Below are 6,779 nucleotides of genomic sequence, written 5' to 3' on the forward strand. Positions count from 1 at the left end.
CGTAGATAAAGAACTCTCAAAATTCAACAATACAAAAATCAAACAAGTCCAAATAAAAAATGGGCAAAAGACATGAAGGAATATTTTTTTTTCTCCTATGAAGTTTTACCAGAAAAAAATTCCTAATCTGTTCGTTCTGTTACACTTCTTAGCACACTACAATTTACTTCTGAATGGTTTACTTTGCCAAATAGATGGAAAGGATTATTGGTCTAAGAAAAAGTCCCAAATCAATAGAGCTTTTATTGCATCTTTAAAATATTCACAGATCAGTCTGAAAAATCATCCAGCATCTTGTTGTTTCTGTAGGTGAACAACTTAGATCTTATTCATCAGCCTGCTGGACTGTTCCTTTTTCAGAAACATAGATACCATCCAAAAACTTTCTGATATCCTTGTTTTTAACTGCTGTGGCTTGCTGAATCAAAGCAGCTGAGTTTGATACAAGTTCAATGTCATTTCCTTGAAGAAGTAACTCATCATCATTCTGGGCTTGAGATATTAAACAAGCAACACCTGGCCTCATCCAAATCCTGCAGATGTATTTTCACCCAAGAAATTTTGGATTTCAACAAGAACCATTCTCCTGAATAACAACATTGATGGGGAAGTGAACATACACAGACCTCATCTTGTAACAGAAGCCCAGAGTAATGCCCTGGATCACGTTCTGTACGTGACTACAGATAGTGCGAACAGTAGCCAGTTCTTTCCTAGTTCCCCACCATTTGTCAACTCGGAGCCTCTTCTTTTCTTTTCTTCTTTCCTTTCCAAGGAGACTGAGTTCTACATTGATGTGACTGAAGTCCCTTTGGGGCCTTTTACAGTAACTGCACATCCTTTGAGTGATGTCAACATTTTCTGGAGTGTTGACAGTCTGATTGCTGAGAATGGTCTTCATTCTCACAGTAGATGTGGCAAACAGCAACATGAAGGAATAGTTCACTGAAAAGTATATATGCATGGCTAATAAACATATGATAAGCTTTTCAACATCATTAGTCATCAAAGAAATGCGAATTAAGGCAATGTTGAGACATCACTATAAACCTATTAGAACAGCTAACACTTCAAATAATATGAAACAGTGATGATATTAAATGGCACTGAGATGCAGATAAATGAGATCTTGTGTATCGCTGGTAGGATGCACATAAAATGGTACAGCCACTCTGGAAAACATTTTGACAATTTCTTAAAAGCTAAACATGCACTTACCATATGACACAGTAATTGACCTCCTGCATTTTTATCTCAGAGAAATGAAAATCTACGTCCACACAGATACTTGTACATAATTGTTTATAGCAGTTTTATTTGCAATAGCCAAAAAGTGGAAACACCAAAATGTCTTTCAGTAGGTGAGAAGTTTAAAATAACTGTTGTATACCCAGGAGCACCTGGATAGCTTAGTAGGTTACGTGACCGACTCTTGACTTTGACTCAGGTCATGATCTCAGGGTGGTGAGATGGAGCCCAACATTGGGCTCCACACTCAGCATGGAGTCTGACTGAGATTCTCTCTCTCCCTCTGCCCTTCCCCCTGCTCATGTGCTCTGTGTGTGTGTGTGTGTGTGTCTCTCAAAAATAAACAAACAAACAATAAAATAACTGTTGTACATCCATGCCATGGAATACTACCAATAAATAACAAGTGATTATTTATCAATACATGAAACAACTTGGATGGATCTCAAAGGTATTATGTTGAGTAGAAAAACTTAATTGTATGAGGATGATTCCATTTATATAACATTCTTTTTTTTTTCTTTAAAGATTTTATTTGTTTATTTGACAGAGACACAGTGAGAGAGGGAACACAAGCAGGAGGGGTGGGAGAGGGAGAAGCAGGCTTCCTGCTGAGCAGGGAGCCCCACGCGGGTCTTGATCCCAGCACCCTGGGATCATGACCTGAGCCGAAGGCACGCACTTAATGACTGAGCCACCCAAGTGCCCCTATAACATTCTTAAAATGATAAAATTATAGCGATGAAATATACATCAGGTCTTACCAGCTGTTAGGAATAGTCATCTGGTTGCAGGTTCAATTATAAAAAAGTACCATGAGAGAGATTATTGTGGCATAGAATACCTAGATTGTGCTGTTGGTTACACAAATCTACATATGTGACAAAATGGCATGGAATTATACACATACATTGTACCAATGTAAAATTTCTGTTTTGATATTGTATTATAATTATGTAAAATGTAACCATTGGAAGAAGGTAAAAAGTAAGACTCTTCTCTGTATTATCTTCACAACTTCCTTTGAGTATGTAATTATTTCCAAAATAAAAGTTAAAAAGCAAACAAAAAAATTAATACAGAAAGAAAAGCAATAAACCTGCAAAATCCTACAGAGCTGGCAATGTAATTGCAGTGCTCTTTCAAAGATATTTCAGAGGTTTTCAGCAGTTGACTAATAGAATTATTGGATATGTGAACTTCAAAAGGATTATTTTCCTAGCATTGCTTTGGAATTTTATGTAGTTATAATTATTCTGTCAAATCCTACTATTATTGAAAAAAAGTATCAGTAGATCTCTAATTATGACAATCACAACTGGAAATGATCAGTATTCTGTATTACTGATTTTTTTTTAATTTAAGCAGATCATAATCAAAATTAAGTCCATACATTTTCCTTTGGAAAATCAAATCACACTGGCAACAATTTAATCAAATATTTAAAGATTCAACATTTACGTAAAATCAAATGATCAATAAGTCCAAATCAGAACAACATGTCTATAAATATATTGACTCAAGGATTTAAAGTCATAACACACTCAAGACAACACAGATGTTGCACTAAAAAGTGCAACATGCATCATAAAATGCAGAGGGATTCCTAATATCTGTGAATGTGCATGCAGATAGGACTTTCACAACATTGCCAAGCATTGTGGCAGCGTGTCTTAGCAGAATTCTGAATAAAATCTTTAACCATCTGCTTTTTTCTTTCCTTTTTTTTTTTAAGGAAGTGAGTACCAAATGTCTATAATGCTAACAATTGTCTTAGTAGATTAATAGTGAGTGACTCATCCTACTAAAAGTGAAAGTCTGTGGGATTTCATGCCTTTGCTTATAGCAACTGAAGCAGTAATTTATGTTTTTGTATCTTAGCTGTTTGGGGAAACATTCTTCTGGACTCTCTCAGGGGCATGTTATTTTATAAGTGGTGGTCTTTCTTATATTTTGGAGGTTTAGATGCTGGTGAGGTCACACAAGTGGAAACTAATCAGAGGGCTTACTTCACGTGGAAGAAAGGCTCTGCCTTCATTTCATACCCTCTGGTTCTAGTGGTCTTTTAAATGCTCACCCAGGAAACAGATTGGGTATCAAAGATAATAATAATAAAATAATAATAATGACAATACAAAGTATAGCTCCTACCATATACCATATTCCATCACTGGACTAAATATTTCATATGTATGAATTAATTTACTTTTCACAACATCCCTGTGATGAAATAACGATTGTTGCAATTTTTTTCAATTTATAAGTGAGGAAACTAACAGTACAGAGATACTGACTCTCCTGTCTGTTTTCATAATCACACATTTTAAATAGCATATACCCATTTTTAATTTTTTTAGGTTCTTTATGTTTTTACTTTTTTTTTGCCTTTAAAACATCAGTCCTGGGCACCTGGGTGGCTCAGTCGTTAAGCGGCTGCCTTCAGCTCAGGTCATGATCCCAGAGTCCTGGGATCGAGTCCCACATCGGGCTCCCTGCTCAGCAGGAAGCCTGCTTCTCCCTCTCCCACTCCCCCTGCTTGTGTTCCTGCTCTCGCTGTCTCTGTCTCTGTCAAATAAATAAATAAAATCTTTTTTAAAAAATTAAAAAAATAAAACATCAGTCCTTTGTTATATCACAGAACATTTTAGATAATAAGTCGTGTTTTCAGTATTCAGTCAAGTACCTATTGTGTCCTCCCTAGGTTTCTGTCAGACTGTGACTTTGGGGTGCTTTGTAGTTTTTAAATCTAAACAATTCATCTGTGATGTCGTCATAAAACACTATGTGAATGACTGAAACTATCCTGAATATAAGAACGAAGTCTAGTAGAAATTACATTTGATCTGGTACAAGTTTGTTGACATATGTAGTCTGAGCATTTTCTCTATTTGGATGATTCCCTGTCTCTCTTAGTGCCCTTAGACTATTGTCTCAGTTCATAGTCTTCTCTTCCTAAGAATTAGAATGTGAGCTTGTTCTGTTTACTGCTCTCTGAGACCTATGTATTCTTTGTTTTCTAGCACCCAGTAGAAACAACTATGTTTTCAAAAATGAATCTATCCTTGTGTCTACTCAGTGCTCACACTATCAAACTTTTGGTTATCAGTAATTCTAATAACCTGACTTTGTGAAAACCTAATAATTGCATATAAATTATAGACTTTATCTTCTGACTATATATATGAATAAATATCCTACCTTAAGAGAAGTCATTTTAATTATGTAGTTAATTTAATATATTAGGTATATTTGTGTGAATTAAACTTTCAAATATATTTCTATAAATATATACATATTTTAAATACCAGCATGATGAAATTATGACATATGAACTTAAATACAATTATGCATCAAAAGTGAAAAAAATATAGTGGGGTGACTGAATGGCCCAGTTGGTTCAGCACAGGTGGCTCTTGATTTCAGTTCAGGTCTTGATTTCAGGGTCATGAGTTCAAGCCCCACATTGGGTTCCACACTGGGCCCAGAGCCTACTTAAAAAAAAAAAAATGTTGAAAAGTCCTAAAATAACTATAACTTAATGTTAAATTTGCTTTCCCCTTCTTACACTGAGAAGAGGGGAAAAAGATGTTTAGCTTATAAATTGTTTTCAAATGCTCTGATAGATTATTTAGCATCAATTACATTTATTGTTAGTAATATTTTCTCAGTTTATATGGACATGGTTTATAGAAAAAAATCACATTTTATATTAATGTTTGTAAAGGAATTAAAAAGCCTACCTCAGTAATGATATAACAAATGTTCATTTCTTGAAATAATGATGATGGCAGTTTTAGAAATAATATTGTTAATGGAAGAGTGATTCTTTGTTAGTGTGATATTTAAACTGATTGACATCATTACAAATGGCTTACTAGATTCCCTAGAGCTTTTTAGTGTACTCTTTGGCAGTTACTTAAAAGGAGAGACATCAATGTCTGCCAATTATCTTTGGAGGAAATAGAGAGTACTAATGCATTCAGACATACTAGATTTGGTTAAAAGGAAAGAGGACTGGTACGGTTTTTCTTTGTCTGAAAATTCAACTGAGTGAAATCCTACAAGAAAAAAAATTCTAAACAGGAGTAAATTGGCAGAATTATTTATAGTTTATAACAAAATAAGACACTATAAAGAGGATCGATATATTATTCTTCTCACTGAATACTTCAAAGAACTATAGTGTGTAAAAATGTAGCCTGCCGTGTTTTGCTGGTGTGGGGCTGGGTTAGATCATCAAGTGGAAATTTGATGGGCTGCTCTGAGTCTTTCTGAATTTTCATTTGAAACCTAATAATTAATAAAAACAAAATTTGGGGCACCTGGGTGGCTCAGTCAGTTAACTGTCCGCCTTTGATTTAGGTCATGATCCCAGAGTCCTGCAATCAAGTTCCCGCATGGGGCTCCCTGCTCGGCGGGGAATCTGCTTCTCTATCTCCCTCTGCCCCTCCCCCCCCATTCATGAGTGTGCTCTCTCTCTCTCTCAAATAAATAAATAAAACCTTTAAAAAAAATGTAAGATTCCCAGTAATTATATTAAGCCTCCATTATCATTTATCATTCCAACTCTTTGACCCTTTCCTTACTCTCTTAATCATATACAGGTAAACAAACAAAGCCTTTGCCAACTCTTTCTCTGTCTCCACACACACATACACACATACATATTCTCTCTCTCTCTATATATATATATATAATACTAATATGTATACTAAATATATATTTTATACTAATATATAATATATTTTAGTAATAAATATTTATTTTTTATTTTTACAGATATATGTATATATATATATTTAGTGTTATTCTTTTAAATTTGGGGAGAGTATATAAGAGCCACTCAAAAATTAATTTTGTCCTCAATAAAAAATACCCTTATTTGAGCTTCCACCTCTAGCCTTATTAAAATATCATTGATCAGAGGACTCTTTAAATAGCGTAACCACAGGGAAAAAATATTTAACAAATTTTAGATATTGTACAATCGGCAGTGTTAAACTGTTGTCACTCAGATGAAGTGAGTGGTGTGGTTACTATGATAGCACATGACAAAGCAATTAACACAATGCAATTCTGTATCTATTCACCTGCATGTAAGAAAAATGCCCTTCTATAATTTTGAGTTCATTTGTGGTCACTATAACTTAATTTTTGAAAAGAAAAAAATGCAGTTGTGAATTTTATTAATAATTTATTTTTGCATAAGAATTCTGTATGCTTGTAATTGCTTTCCTTGACAGTAGGGAAAATTTTGAGCCTATCTCTAGTGCCTATACTCTTCAAGTTTAAAGTGCCATTAAATCAAGTAGGGATATACATTTACTAGCTTCAAAAGTACAAGATTGTTGTATTTGTCTTTCCCTTTCCAACTGTACTGAAACCAGATCACTGAACAATAACAATTTGGTCACAAAAACTAAAAGCAAAATAAAGTAAAAAAACAAGAGGGAGGGGCACCTGGGTGGCTCAGTCAGTTAAGCATCTGCCTTCAGCTCAGGTCATGATCCCGGGGTCCTGGACTCGAGCCC

The 6,779-nt window shown here is 34.6% G+C and overlaps 1 pseudogene; it reads right to left on the reverse strand.

Annotated features, from left to right (window-relative positions):
- Positions 1 to 325: 325 nt before the first annotated feature.
- On the reverse strand, positions 326 to 901 carry LOC110589017 (annotated as a pseudogene).
- Positions 902 to 6,779: the final 5,878 nt, after the last annotated feature.

Source organism: Neomonachus schauinslandi, chromosome 12 (assembly GCF_002201575.2).
Source record: "Neomonachus schauinslandi chromosome 12, ASM220157v2, whole genome shotgun sequence".
Taxonomy (NCBI): Eukaryota; Metazoa; Chordata; class Mammalia; order Carnivora; family Phocidae; genus Neomonachus; species Neomonachus schauinslandi.